This window comes from Bidens hawaiensis, unplaced genomic scaffold (genome assembly GCF_021521415.1).
Source record: "Bidens hawaiensis isolate Kalapana, Puna unplaced genomic scaffold, B.hawaiensis_p1.1 tig00087107_1, whole genome shotgun sequence".
Taxonomy (NCBI): Eukaryota; Viridiplantae; Streptophyta; class Magnoliopsida; order Asterales; family Asteraceae; genus Bidens; species Bidens hawaiensis.
In genome coordinates this window covers 1,596-17,274 of record NW_027504260.1, presented here as the reverse complement: position 1 = coordinate 17,274, position 15,679 = coordinate 1,596, and the positions used below count along the sequence as shown (strand labels likewise).

Here is a 15,679-nt window from a genome sequence, read left to right as displayed (position 1 = left end):
CTAATAAATAAAGTCTTAGAACAAGAACACTAAAGATGGCAAGATGATGAATAAAATAAATTATTCTAACCTTTATAAAAAATAATTAAAAAGGTTGTGTGCATTACAAATAGACTTTGGGTGCTGTTAAAAAAAAAGACTTCAGGTGACTTTGAACCCTTTTAACAAAAAAATAAAAGAAATCAGGTATAACCTGTTTTACACATTTGCTATTTAGCTAATTTCTTGTTTCCATTAGACATTTTACCCATTTGTATAATAAAAAAAATAAAATAAAAAACCAAATCGACCCATTCCCGAGTAAATGGGTCCAAATTGCCACATAAAAATAACATTACTTCCCAATCTTCCATCAAAATGCAGAAGGTTAACAAATTACAAGACCCCCCAGGCTTAAACCTGTATTTGGTAATAAGACTGGTAAACTATTTGTCCGAAAGCAAGTGAGTAGGACTCAAAAAAAAAAAAGAAAGAAAGAAACACCAAGGAAAATGAGCAAAAAAACCTCACATGGTGAAGCATTATATAGGATATCAGTAATAAAACTGATATTGCAGGCAGAAAGAAAGATGAAGCAACAAACAGCGTTCTAGAGAGTGATTACAGAAGCTATGCAGCCAAGAAGCTTATAGGGCTTAATGCAAATTATGCAATGCTTGAGCAGTTACATTAAACCGTATTATTTCAACCATATATGTTTTTACATTGCAATGAAATTGCAACAAATTTGAGTTTACTATAAAAATAAATAATAGAAACATAAGAAAGTCATTGAGTATGACTGTATGTTGTGTTGGTCTAGAAAAAGAAAGAATAGAACATGTTGCATAAGATACGATTTGTGATGGAAATGGTGGTTCGAATTAAAAAGTTAAGAATTCAATTGAACCACCTATTTTTTTGCTTGGAAGGATTGTCTGTTTAGATTGCTTGACTGCCCCTGTAATGACCAGGTAATTACGCAAGGATACGTTTCCAGGAACGAAAGGTAAATTAATTTCATGTCAATTAGGCTAGGTTAGGGCGCTAGTTGAACCACAGCCTATATATGTGTTGCATGTAGAAGACCTACTAATGTAAGTGATATGAATAATGAACTTATGAGCATAAGATCATATCAACAAGCATTCTAGTGGTGAAGTTATGTGCATACCTTGCTCATTCTTTCCAAGACCTTTCCCTTTCCACCCCATCTTTTGAAGAAGCCGAAAACCAACATTGGATGACGTTAACTGTGTGTCTAATGATGCCTGTTCAACATTATCAAGATCCACATTTTCTACTGGTCTGTGATTAATAGGTAGGCGAAATTCTTCAGCTAATTCTTCAAGAAAAGAAACATCATTTTCCTGTACCACTTACAAAATAAAAACCAATCAATACACTGAATCAACAGCCTTACATCTATACATTTAAATAAACACTAATAAAAAATTGTACAATAATATGACCTCATCTGTTTTAAGTTGCCATTTTAGCATGTGTTGTCTACCATTGTACCTTCTGTTATCCATATCAATACAAACTAAACACTTGAAGCTGCCGGTCAGTAACAAACAAAGTATCAGATAACATATTAAAGAAAACTGGAAACTAATACAATTATACAAAAAACATCTGATGAAATAACCATATATTATCTTTTTAAAGGCTTCATAAAGCAATTTGTGATACTCTAGATCTTGGATCACTTGACTCAATAAGCAGTAAACAAATACAAACATTAATTTAGATTGTGTTTCCCATGAGAATTTAAAACCTTATAGATGAAACGAAAGTTGCTAATGATTGACCATGTCAATGCGGGTTATTAATTTCCTATCCATTTGACCGATTGACCATGTCGATGCGGGTTATTACTTATTAGTATAAACACAAGCAACTATTTAATTCGCCATAGTGTGTTAGTCAACTGTAGGTATAGTTCCAAATACAAAAGGTTTTTTTTTTTTAACTTAATGGTTATCTGTTATGCATACCAATCTATCTAGGGGTGAGCAATAACCGGGCGTTAATTGAAAACCGAATTAGCCAAAAACCGAAAACTAACTGAAATCCTACATCGGTTTTTCTGTTTACCCTCGGTTAGCAGAAATTAACCGAACCAAACCACACCATTCATATTTTCATATATTTCTAGCTTTAATACCTCCATTTTCATGTACTTCTAAGCATCATCAAAGTTTGTTTTTGGTTATTAACCGAACCAAAATCTGACAAACTAATCGAACCGATTTTGGTGGAAGATCTTGCAACAACCAAATTTCGGTTTCCATAAACTGGAATAACCGAACCGATAACACAAACTAAAACTTGATAGATTTCGTAATGAAAACCCTAACTATTATTACTGAAACCATAAAGTCTGAAACTTGTTTCCAGTTTCTGTAATTGAATTAATGGAATGATTTTGCAAAAACCAAAGATGGGTTTTGGGTTTCGGTGCGATCGGAGATATGCTCACCCACCCCTAAGTCTATCTTCATCGTCTTCATAAATCTTACTATTCTCAAGCTTTAAAGTAATTTAAACCTAATATCATAAACTCAATAAAACAAACTAAACTTTCATAGATTTAGTACCGAAATCAATCCCTAAAAACAAAAGTGACAAACTTGCTTCCAGTTTATATGAAGTTGAATTAAATAAAAAGTAGAGATGTCAGTACCTGTCAGGTCCAGCAAAGGTAGTTGAATGATAAGAACGGTTGTCGATTTGAATTTGTAATTTCAGGTTTAATCAAGAGTCGTAGTGAGATGATTTTTGATTCATTCAGAGGCTGCTTTATTAATCCTTCTACTGTTGTTGTAGATTTATGGGGTGGCTTTGACTTTTATGTCTGGGTTTTCTTATTTCTAGGGTCACCAACATAACATATCAGATAACCAAATCATAACTGTCTTAACCCAACTGATTTTAACCAACTTAACCAGTGGTCAGTTGCGAGTTGGTTTTGGTTAAAGATAACTATAAACCAGCCATAACCAAACATACCCCTTTGTTTGTAACATCTCCTTTTATGGATAAAAATAAAAATGTATATTTTAAATATGGTTAAACGAACAAGTAACAGGTAGAATGACTATTTGAAATGTGAGATATCTACATGAACGTTAAAGTTTAACATTGTTCTAGTAATATTATAAAACTGATGCGTATACACCTATATAATAACATTTTGGACACTTGTTCACCCCATATTCTTTGTGCTGATGTATCAACATTTAAGGTCATCTGCTTATGTGTTAATTTTAGAGACAATATGCTTAATTGACAACCATAAATCTCCATTTTCTAAAAACACATGTTTGTGTTTGAATACTGATATAACCTCCCCCCCCACCCCACCCCGCACCCCCCCCACCCACACATCCGCCAATTCTTTCTTTCCCTACAAGCTTTTTGTTTTTTTAAAAATTCTTATCTTGTAGTTTCTTATTATTCAAATCTAGATATGATACTTTCTTCTCTCTCTCAACTTCAATATTGAAGAAATTTGCTTCATAGCAATTTCTGGATATTTGGCATCTCCTTTCCAACTATAGTGGCTGAACAACAAAAACCCTAAAAACCTAAAAACCTAAACTCGTTCATCTTTATCCCTAAAAACCTTAATTTATAAAGCCCTTGAACTTTATAAATTAGAATTCTAATGAAAAATGTGTTAAGACAGTTAATGGAAATAAAAATTTTCTAAGCTGACCTGGCAGCTCGACCCCAGCCAGGGGCTCTAACCCTTGGACCCTGCTAGGGGCGCTGCCCCCGGACCCCCCGTTCGTTGAGGGTTATAATAAACTAGAAAGACGATATGGTTAGCGATAGTTTATTGATACATGTAATTGTTATACGGTTAGTCGTGCACAACTAAAGAAATGAATAACCATTAACGGTGAACGTAACAGAACACAAGTGAGTTTCTAGCCCCATTTCCTTGTTATGTTTTCGGGGGCTGTGTGCATACTCTATGTGAAGTGTGAATACACTTACCTTAGGTGGTAAGTGTATGCTATACATGATGAATAGTTCTCACGTAGAGGTTATGAATTAATGTTTGATGGTGCGTGAACGATCTTCAGATATTGCACGCGTCGTCAGAGGAAAATGATCTCCAAGTGGTTATAAGTGTGTGTGAATGTTATGATGTGACTTACTTATTATGTAAATGATGAACTGATAGGAAGTGTGTTGTAGACAAGTAGAATAAAGTGTGATAGAAGTGGAAAGGGGTCTACTAAGGGTGTTAGTGGCATGATGATAGTACGTGGTAGGGTAAGCCTATAAGTGCCTTCGTTATTAAAGTGGCATAACGAGAGGACGTGGGGGGACAAGCCTCTACGTGCCTTCGTTATTAAAGTGGCATAACGTGAGTGCGTGGGAGGGCAAGCCTCTACGTATTCCCGTAAACAAGTGGCTAAGACGTAGGTGACAGTCAAGTGGTCAACGGTAAGCTGAGCAAGATAGATAGTGAACTATGTGTCTTCGGATACGTATATAATGCATGTAATGGTTGTATGGTAAGTTGCTTGATGAACTAGAACTCACTTAGCGTAGCTGACTTTTAGTATGCACGCAGGTGAACATGTTGAAAGAACTAGCATGAGGATGACACATGGCATGGATTGAACGGCTGGCATCTGAAGATGTTTTAAATGTGATGTTTTATGTTATGGTTTGTAAAGGGAAGATTGAATGTTTTGTAACGAATAATCGAAGTTAACGTTTCCGCGAAAAGTTTTAATTAACTCTGATTTATAAGAACCGTGTTTATGAGTAAATCCGACGCTAAAGTGAGGCACCGGGAACGGGGGCCTTACACATTTGTTCTGTTATAACGTATGAATGATGATTCATTTTATTTTTAATCAGTGAAAAGTCATTCGTTAAATGTATTATAACGAATAAGACCATTCGTAGGGTTATATGTCAACATATATGGAGTATATAAACCACACGTGAACGAATGGACACTCATTTGCATAATATTTTTCTCCTCGATACATGAAAATACAGAGAGATATTCTCGCAAAAATTTTCCAGAAATTTTAACATCAGTCTTAGACTTTTTGAGTATTGGAAGGTAAAACTGAGTTCAATGATACTAATAATATTTGATTTGATGATGTTTTGAATGAATTTGACATTAAAACCCTTAACGAACACTAATCGGACTAATTGACTCTTAAAATTGATCATTGTTTTCAATTAGTGATTAGCGTTCAGTGTCGATGGTATTTCGATACCATTAAATCAGGTTTTATTGTAAATAGTTTAGTATGAACGATTTTGGAATTCAAATTGCAGTGTTGACTTTCCATGTTCATATTAATTTTGACTTTTGACTCTTTTGGGTCAAAGTGACCATTCGTTGGTATACATTCCTATTCAATAATGAATGAGTTCTTCTTTCGTGTTACTGATAACGAATGAACACATTCGTTGTGATTCTTAACAAATAAGGGCCATTTGTTAGTTCATATAACGAATGAGACTTAAATCTATTCAAGAATGTGGTCATTCGTTTAAATTGGATTAACGAATGAGGTCATTTGTTAATGTTATTTAACGAATGAACAACCTATTCGTTAAGCATAAATGAATGAGCAGGGTAAATTTGATCAGAATCTAAAAATTTTCACCAAGTGTTGAAAGTTTTTTAGATTTTAAATATACATTTGGTTTTAACAAGTTCATATTTTATATATATGGCCGACGAAATGCATGTTAATGCTCCTGAACATGAGCAACCTATTGTTCAAGAGGTTGAGGTAGTCCAAGAACCACAAGCAGCGCAACCAGCAGAAGAAGCTCAAGTCGTTGAGTTATCATATGATAAGAAGCACACCATACGTAAAGTATTGAAGTTTCAAGATACCGATGATGACAAGTGTGAATTCAAGAAAGAATTGATTAGAGGCTTATGTGGATGACTAAAGTATAAAGGCGATCTGTTGAAGTCTCAGTACAACAAAGCCTATCTTTGTGAGCATTATAAGTACTTGTTACACGTGCTTATACATTATCTCGATGGACGTAAAGGCGGATTTGATGAATGTAGAATTATGCTGCAATCGGCAACTGTTGCACTTATACTCAATAAGCCGTTCAACTTTTCTGAGCTGATGTTTTATCACCTAAAGGAGAATTGCACAACACATTATGTAAAGAACACGTTTGTGACATTCGTCAATTTCGGGTCTCGTTTGTATTCGTTTTGTAATAATTTACTATGTAAACCGACCCGTTTTGTAAACCGAAACTTATGATATAATCAAAATGATGGATTTTATGTTACAATATTATTTTACACTTGTTGGGACTCCAAAACATCCTTTTCGGTCCTTGAAACACCTTAAAAACGCTTAAAACGAACTTCAAGGACCATTTTTGTCAATTTTTGAAAGTTTGAAAATCCTACCCGCCCAGCCCATCGCGCTACGCGATGGGTGGGAGCCTTCTGGGCCGCGTGGCGCGATGGAGCCACCAGACAGGTCTGCATATTGTGTTTTGTTGTTGGTTCTTTTATCCAAAATCCGGTTTTTACCCCCTACATCACTTGTTTAACCAATTTAAGCTTATCCTATAAATACATGGCCCACACCCACATTAATCCCTGCTCATAAACCATTCCTCACTCAAATTCAAGGCTCTTTAAGGTTGTTTTTCATTGTTCTTGATGGTTTGACTTTCAAAAGTCAAACTGATCAAGTTTTGCATTTTAATTAGTTTACTTAGTCTTAATTAATACTTGAAACTTATGGCACAACATTTATATAATATACACCCCTTGTTACCTTTGGTGGTCACTTTTCCGGTCTTGGTCGGTTGAGTGTCGGGCCTCGTAAGGCAAGACTTCATGGAGGACTTTCGTAGTCCTTGATATATATATATATATATACACACTTATATAACTTGTTCATACATATTAACCATGCTTAACTTCTGCTCATTTTAGTTTGTACATCATATTTATGAAGTTCTATGGTTATGGGTTTCAAGAGACTAGCCTCGGTTTAACCGTAAATAACTCTAAACCGTAAACCGAACTTGTTTACCAGTTTTGTTAAATAATTGTTTAAACATGTTTTATGTTAGATTTAAGTTTCTAAAATCATTGTTATAAGTTCAATGGTTATGGGTATGTAGAATCTTACCTCGGTCTTAACTCGAAACAAGATTCGAACCGAAAACCGAACTTTCGTTTAAAGACTTTGTTGTTAACTTTTTGGTTGTAAAACTTAAGTATCATCATTTATAAATTATTATACAAGTTCCTTGATATATGGGCATGTGGCAACCATCTATGAACTTATTGTGAGATGGAAACCGAACCAAACCGAACTAAACCGATTTTCACTCGCTTAAGACACACAAGTGTGTTTTTAGCTATCAAGACTTGTATATTTCTTTAAAAATTCTTTATAAACTGATTTTAAATATTTTATTAAGTACATGGAAATGTTAGATCCAACCTGATCTTATAACAAAGTTTGGACCGACAAAACCGAACACTCGCTTAACGGACGTTGTTAGTTCTAAAACAATAGAACTACATACTTGGTTAAATCTTATTAAATTTTATTGAGTTATCTCATAACATTTATTATTTTGGAAAGTTGATTTTGGATTTGACCAATTATCAAGACCCGAACCAACAACCCGAACACTCGTTAAAACTCGTTTTAGTATCTATATTATAAAGGGACTTGCATTCTAGCATTTTTACCCACCTTATTACTTAACATAGGTTGAGTAACTATTAAGGCTAGATACTTTAACCTGGTTTCGAGCAAACTTATATTTTTAATGGACTATTGTTATAATTTTTTAAATAGTTACATTTTAAACCTTGAACTTTAGTTGTTTACATTTCTCAACATTTATTTTATTTAAAGACTTTCAAGACAACCTTCCTAATTCAAGACTTTCTTTTATTTAGGCTTTTCTCGTTAAACCTAGTCGTTCCCGTTAATCTTCAAAACCAATCTTTCAAGTTTATTACTTGAACGTGAGTACTTTCATCCCCGTTTTCCATTTTTCTTTTTGGGAGTGATATTGCATACTTATTTCAAACTAAATGCTTTATACTTGAGTCTTAAACCACAAACTTCATTGTATACTTTACTTAAATAAATGCTCGATTTGGTGTTCTATGCTTACATGCTTATATGCTAATGTGTTTACCGCTTTTGGAGGGTTGATTCATAAATCCTTAGCTATTTGGTATTCTTTTATAGCAAGGTGTCGTTAATGTATTCTTATTAACGATCTCATATAAAATCCGAATCTATTTGGTATTCTCTTGTAGACGGTGTCGTTAATGTATTCTTATTAACGATATCATACAAAATCCTAATCTATTTGGTATTCTCTTATAGAGGGTGTCGCTAATGTATTCTTATTAGCGATCTCATTTATCCAAATTATTGTTATTATTTATTGTTTCGTATACAAGTTGTGGAATTTCTTATTATATACATATTTGTTCAAAACTATGAAATTGCTCACCAATCTTTGTGTTGATAAACTTTATTTTATGCAATGTTACAGGTTTGACTTTTGGTTGACTCGAGACTTGGGGAAAACATAATCAAGACCGTTAGGATATTAGCAAAAAGGAACAATATATTATTTGCTATGTTTTGTTATGATTATTGTATGAACATGTTATGTGACATCCTATGATTTTGTGGAATTAAATTAGTTATTTAAATATTGTCACTATTAATAGTGTCTTGTGTATTTGGGCAATCCGTTACACCCCGGTATGTTCCGCCGGCTTTGGTCGGGGTGTGACAGATTGGTATCAGAGCCACAAGACTATAAGATAGGTGGTTAGACATAACGACCAAATATAGTTTTGCTCTAGGGTTCCTATACGTGTGCTTATACGTGTTTACTTTACTTGATTATTCATTACACTTGTTTATTTATAAACTTATTTAATTCAACAAAAAAATCATAAATGTTCACATACACACACTTTCATAGTATGCTCAAGGTATCCTTACCTTAAAATGCAAAAACATAGATTTTTATTGTGTTTTATGGATTACAAGCCTAACTTGGATCCCGTTGTTTAAAATCCCTTAAAGGTTGCATTTATATCGGGGTTGTAGCCATTATAGAAAGCAAGACACTATGAAACGACCATTTGACAAAAAGATTACAAGAATCGAAGGTGATTTACTTACCTGGGATGGTTGAATTGTAGTGGTCGTTTTCTAGGCCAACGAACCGTGTTATACGTGTCAATACTTTAAGTAGTCGAATGCGAGCATTCCGGTCGCCATCCTAATTTTCGGTGTTGAAACAATAGAACCACGGTGGTTCGTGGACTAGTGTTTTGACATGAAGTTGTATTCCGATTTATTATTTTGTTACAATCGTTATTTGAGTCGAAAACATGAAAAAGACGCGGTGGTACGTGCATATGTTTAGACTCCAACATGATGTTTTATAAAAATTTTTAGTGTCGGAATATCAAATCATGGTGGTTCATGTACGATTTCCCGACTCTACAAATCTCAAAATCTCAAATTTTCAAGCTTCAACCTCTCAAAAATCATTTACGTTTTGTTTACAAATTGTTATTTATATACAAAGTTTTATATTTTAGTTAACACTAACATCTCCTCCTTACTAACTCTAGGAAAACACAATCAAACAACTTGAAATTTATTTTATTTATACACCCTCATATTCATTCTATTTACCTCAAACTTATTCCATTTCTTTATAATTTTTTTAGCATGCCTCCGGTAAGTCGCCACCCGCGCAAGAACTCTAACCGACACATGATTGCTTTCGTCGTCAAACATATGGCCGCGGTGATTCCCGAACTTATAACCCAAATCCAAGCTACCCAACCTCCTCCACCCGTTGTTGCACCCGTTGAACCCAAACCTGCATCCTACTTGTATAAGCAATTCACTAGTGCTAACCCAACCGAGCTCTTTGGAACAAACTGTGCTATTACTTTGTTGCAATGGTTTGAATCGATGGAAAGTGTGTTTCGACATAGCGAGTGCCCCGATGCGAAAAAGACAAATTTCGCTTCAAGCATGTTTAAGAAAACGACTCTTACATGGTGGGGTAGTGCCATGCACCTCCAAGGATCAGAAACGGCTATGTCTCTTCCATGGTCCGATCTCAAGGCACTCATGATGAAGAAATTCTGTCATAAACACGAGCTCCAAAAGCTTGAGGAGGAATTTTGGAACCTAAAGCAAGAAAGTGGTGATATAGCCGCCTATTCACTCTATTTCCACGAGTTGAGCATCCTCGTCCCTCACTTGGTTACCCCGGTTGAACGTGAACTTGATAAATATATTGGGGGTCTACCTATGCAAATCTGGGACTCAGGAATGAGTAGCAAATCCGTGAACCTTGAGGACGCCATCACTCTAGTCGGTGCACTATCAGAAAATCATGTGAAGGCGGGTACCCTAACCCTCAAGAAGTCAAGTGATAAAAACAAGACCGAATCTGCACCACAAGCCAAAGTTGACCCACCACCCCAATCCATTAACTACTCAAACTCTTCCACCCATAACAACAACAACAACAAAAAGAAACTAAAAACCAATCACCGAAACTTTGCCGTTACCCAACCCCAACCACAACAACAAACCCAAGCTCCTCCACAAACCCGAAAACCCTATACCGGTACTTTCCCACTATGCAACAATTGTCAATGTCACCACCCATCACACTTGCCTTATCGCCATTGTACTCTTTGTAACCATCTTGGTCATCTCAACACCACATGCCAATCCTCACAACGAACCCAGCCTAACCAACCAAGAACCAATCCCCAAAATTCCCAAAACCGTTATGCACCATACCCACAAAACCAACCCCAACAACCCCGAGCTTGTTTTAACTGTGGTGAGCCTAACCATTTCCGCAACAATTGCCCTCGCCTAGCCTTTGCTAACCAAGCCCAAACCATGACCGTACCCTACTACCAAACCCAAGCCTACCAAGTTCAAACCTACCAACCTCAACTTCCCCAACTCAATGCACCACTCATCCAACCTGTGCAAGCCATCCAACCCAAGCAAGCCATTCAAGCACCACCACCTCCTCCCCCTCAAGTGACTCAAGGAAACCCCGGTAATCAAGGACGAGCTTTCATGATGAATGCTAATCAAGCTTAAGTGGCGAACGATGTTGTGAACGGTATGTTTTTAGTGAACCATCATTTGGCTTTTATTTTATTTGATACTGGTGCCGATAGAAGTTTTATTTCTTTGAAATTTGAGTCTAAAATTGTCGTGCCTCGAACCAAGCTTTCCCGACCGTTTTTCGTTGAAGTCGCCAATGGAAATTCCATCACCATCAATTCTTTCATCTGCGATTGTACCCTCATTCTTTCTAATCTTAAATTCTCCATCGATCTCATCCCGATGCAAATGGGAAGTTTCGATGTCATAGTAGGCATGGATTGGTTATCTTTGCACCGTGCCGAAGTCGTTTGCTTCGATAAATTCATTCGCATCCCGCTCGTCAACGGTAAAATTCTTAAGGTCTTTGGCAAAGAAACTTCTAGAAGGCTAAATCTCATGTCGTGCTCTCAATCGCAAAAATACTTACGCCAAAAGTATGTTCCGTTTCTAACTCTTGCGGTGGTAAAAGACAAAAAGAAAAAGAAAATCCAAGATATTTCTATTGTTCATGATTTCCTCTACGTCTTTCCCGATGATGTCTCCGGTCTTCCACCCGTTCGTCCGATTGAATTCCCAATCGATCTTGTGCCCGACGCAATGCCCGTGGCCAAGGCTCCTTATCGTTTAGCCCCGTTGGAAATGCAAGAATTGTCGAACCAACTCGAAGAACTTTTCGATAAAGGTTTCATCCATCCAAGCTCTTCCCCTTGGGGCGCTCCCGTTCTCTTCATGAAAAAAGAAGGATGGTTCGTTTTGTATGTGCATCGATTATCGAGAACTTAACAAACTCACTATTAAAAATCGTTATCCTTTGCCACGAATCGACGATCTTTTCGACCAACTTCAAGGCGCAACTTGTTTCTCAAAAATTGATCTTCGATCAGGTTATCATCAGTTGCGTGTTCGCGAAGAAGACATTCCAAAAACCGCATTCCGTACTCGATATGGATATTTCGAATTTTTGGTCATGCCCTTCGGGTTAACCAATGCACCCGCGGTGTTTATGGATCTCATGAACCGCGTTTGCAAACCATTTCTTGATAAATTCGTTATTGTCTTTATTGATGACATTCTCATCTTTTCTAAGAACAAATCTGAACATGAGCATCATTTGCGTTCCATTCTGGAGCTCCTTAGAAACGAACGACTCTACACCAAATTCTCTAAATGTGAATTTTGGCTAGAGGAAGTTCAATTTTTGGGACATATCGTAAACGTCAAAGGTATTCATGTTGATCCCGCTTAAATTGAGGCTGTTAATGATTGGAAAACTTCAACGACTCCCACGGAAATTCGATCCTTCATCGGTTTGGCCGGATATTATCGGCGTTTCATTTGAAATTTTTCCAAGATTTCCTTACCTCTTACCTCCCTCACTCATAAAGGAAAACCATTTGATTGGGGTTCAAAACAAGAGGAAGCCTTTCATACTCTCAAGGACATGCTTTTCAATTCTCCCCTTCTAACCCTTCCCGATGGAAACGATGATTTTGGTGTATTTTGTGATGCCTCTCATCAAGGTCTTGGTTGTGTTCTTATGCTACGAGGTCAAGTCATCGCTTATGCATCAAGGCAACTTAAGGTCAACAAGAAGAATTATACGACTCATGATATCGAACTTGGTGCCGTCGTTTTCGCTCTCAAAATCTGGAGACATTACCCTTACGGTACAAAATGTGTTGTGTTTACCGACCATAAAAGCCTTCAACATATTTTTGACCAAAAAGATCTCGACATGTGACAGGGAAGATGTGCCGAATTACTTAGCGATTACGATTGCGAAATTCGCTACCATCCCGGTAAAGCGAATGTTGTCGCCGACTCCCTAAATCGAAAGGTTAATGTTAAATCCGTTATACTTTTAAGCGTTGTTGTGCAAACCGATCTTCAAATCCGTATCTTTCAAGCTCAGCGTACCTCCGTTAAAGAAGGTAACATGTACGACGAAATGTCATGTGGAGCCGAACTTCAACTCAAAACCAAACCCGATGGTCTTTTGTACTTTCTCAATCGTTTGTGGGTTCCCGATCGCGATGACCTTCGTACTTGTATACTCGATGAAGCTTACAATTCACGGTATTCCGTTCTTCCCGCTGCGGATAAGATGTATTTCGATCTTCATTCTACCTTTTGGTGGCCGGGTATGAAAATGGACGTAGCGTTATATGTATCCAAATGTCTTACTTGCTCAAAAGTCAAAGCCGAACATCAAAGACTTTTTGGTCTACTCGAGCAATCACCGATTCCCGTTTGGAAATGAGAAGACATTGCTATGGACTTTATCACTAAACTACCCAACACCCAATAATGAAACGATAGTATTTGGGTGATCATCGATCGTTCTCATTTTATTCCTATCCGCGAAAAGTATTCTGTCGAGCAGCTTGCTCAAATCTATGTTCGGGAAATTGTGTGCCGACACGGTTTACCATTGTCTATTATCTCCGATCGCGATGCTCGTTTTACTTCTCATTTTTGGTGATCTCTTCAAGAAACCTTGGGAACACGTCTCGATCTTAGCACCGCTTATTGATATACATCTATTTATACATCTCGAATCCCTTTGTAAAGTTGTGTTTATTTAATGTTTCGAGTTCGGTTTAGTTCGTGTGTTGTGGTTTTGAGTCAAGTATTTTATATTTATCATGTTTTAACTCTTTTGGTGTCTTGCATGTTAAGCTTTAATTCTTTCTATCATTTCATGTGAAGTTTAAGTTCGTTTTTGCTCATCATTGGTTACATGATTAGTTCACTTAGAGTTTTGATTTGTTTTCATGTAGATAGTGGCTTGAGAGTTTAGGAAAAGAAGGCCTAGAAGGTTCCAATCGTTACTTGGAGTTCAAGGAAGAGTTTGGATATGATTTAATAATAAATAAAAAGCAAAAAAATGAATTCCCTCCTATGTGCGCCGCGCCGGCGACCGGGGAGGCCAAGCCCGTTGTGCGGCGCCTAGGTAGTCTGGTCAGCGCTTTTCAGCAAGTTTAAGGCCCAGCTCGTTTATATAAAGAAGGATATAAACCTAGATGAAAATACACTTGTTGCAGCCGATTTTTGAAGAGAGAGAGAGATAGCCAAGATTGAAGGTTTTTTGAGAGACTAGGAAGAGAGAAGATCATCAAGATTTCATACGGGTGTTCAAGGGTCGATTAAGACGGGTTCTCTCGTTCTTTTTCATTTTTCTTGTTCATTAACTTTCATGATTCTACTCTTTGTTCTTTGTTCTAGTTATTTATCTTTGATGATGATTATACTAGACTAGACTTTATGTCTACCTAGGTTTGATGAACATGTTTGATGCTTGATTTCTTGCTTTGGACGATTGTTTTGATTATGGATTTGTTGATTTAATAGTAAAGACTTGATTTTCCTTTCATGATGCATATGAGTGTTTGTTATCTTGATTGATTATTAACTATTGCTTCACATAGATATTTTATCTCTTGATTTTATTCTTTAGATTTAAGGTTCATGTTTAATTAATTACTTGGTGTTTTGATTATTATGGTTGAATATGCCTACTAGATCATATAAGCTTGTTGATAGTTGGTTAGGGTTGTAATGATCTGCTAATTCTAATAGCTGTGAGGTGAGGAGTTGTTCATGTGTCTTGGTCAATCGCATGCTAGGTTAGATTAGTGACAATATTCTTGCTTGGTTATTGTGTTGATCCTTGTTCATGATGTCATGATAAGTTTATCAAGTTATCTAGGGTTTAGTGTTTCGTGAGATTGCTTGCTTTAGATACTATTAATTAAACTTAATTGATGACTGTAAGGAAATTAATCCAACTGATTGCTTAATAATCTAATAATTATTTTTAGGGATTTCATTTGATTAGATCAAGGATCCTTTAAGGTTTGTTAGATGAATATGTTTAGAAATCAGTTTCCATATCATGTTAGTTGTCCATTGCTTGATGATTGTTGATGCATGGGATTCTTACCTAGGTAGATTCCCTCTCTTATTGGTTTCGATCTAGTGTTTGATTGCTTGTTTCTAGTTTACTTGTTCATTTAATTTCTTAGTTTAATATTAGTTTAAAAACCCCCTTAAAACATTAATAATAAATAGTCATGTCGTAAGTCGAGTCTAATTAGTTAATTTACGTAATTTATAGAGTCCCGTGGGTTCGATATTCCGGACTTACTTAGCTTTAGTACAATTGATCGGTTCGCTTTCCGGTGTTTTGTGTAGTTGAGTCTTAGGTCTTGTTTTTATTACTTGTTTAATTTAGTTAATATATAATTGACTGTTTTTAGCACATCAAGTTTTTGGCGCCGTTGCCGGGGACTTTTGGCGATTGCGTTATTAGCTTTAATTGGACTTAATTGCCTCATACGTGCTATTTGTTTTATTTTTGTTTGAGTTGTAGGACTCTAATTTAAGTTTTAGTTTATTTTTTTTGTTTTAGTTTTTTTTTGTTCGTGACTACTCACTTGGTCTTTTGCGTTTTTCAGGTTTATGCCACATCTTCGTTCACAAGGACCACCACTGGCTGATCTTGAATTTTC

General features: G+C 36.2%; 1 long non-coding RNA gene across 1 annotated transcript; it reads right to left on the bottom strand.

Annotated features, from left to right (window-relative positions):
• Nucleotides 1–522: 522 nt before the first annotated feature.
• Nucleotides 523–2,797, bottom strand: LOC143607816 (uncharacterized). Its single transcript, XR_013149060.1, has 3 exons — nt 2,669–2,797; nt 1,452–1,539; nt 523–1,349 (listed from the first exon to the last, which is right to left on the bottom strand). It is a non-coding gene; the product is annotated as an uncharacterized LOC143607816 (long non-coding RNA).
• Between the last annotated feature and the right edge of the window lie 12,882 nt (nt 2,798–15,679).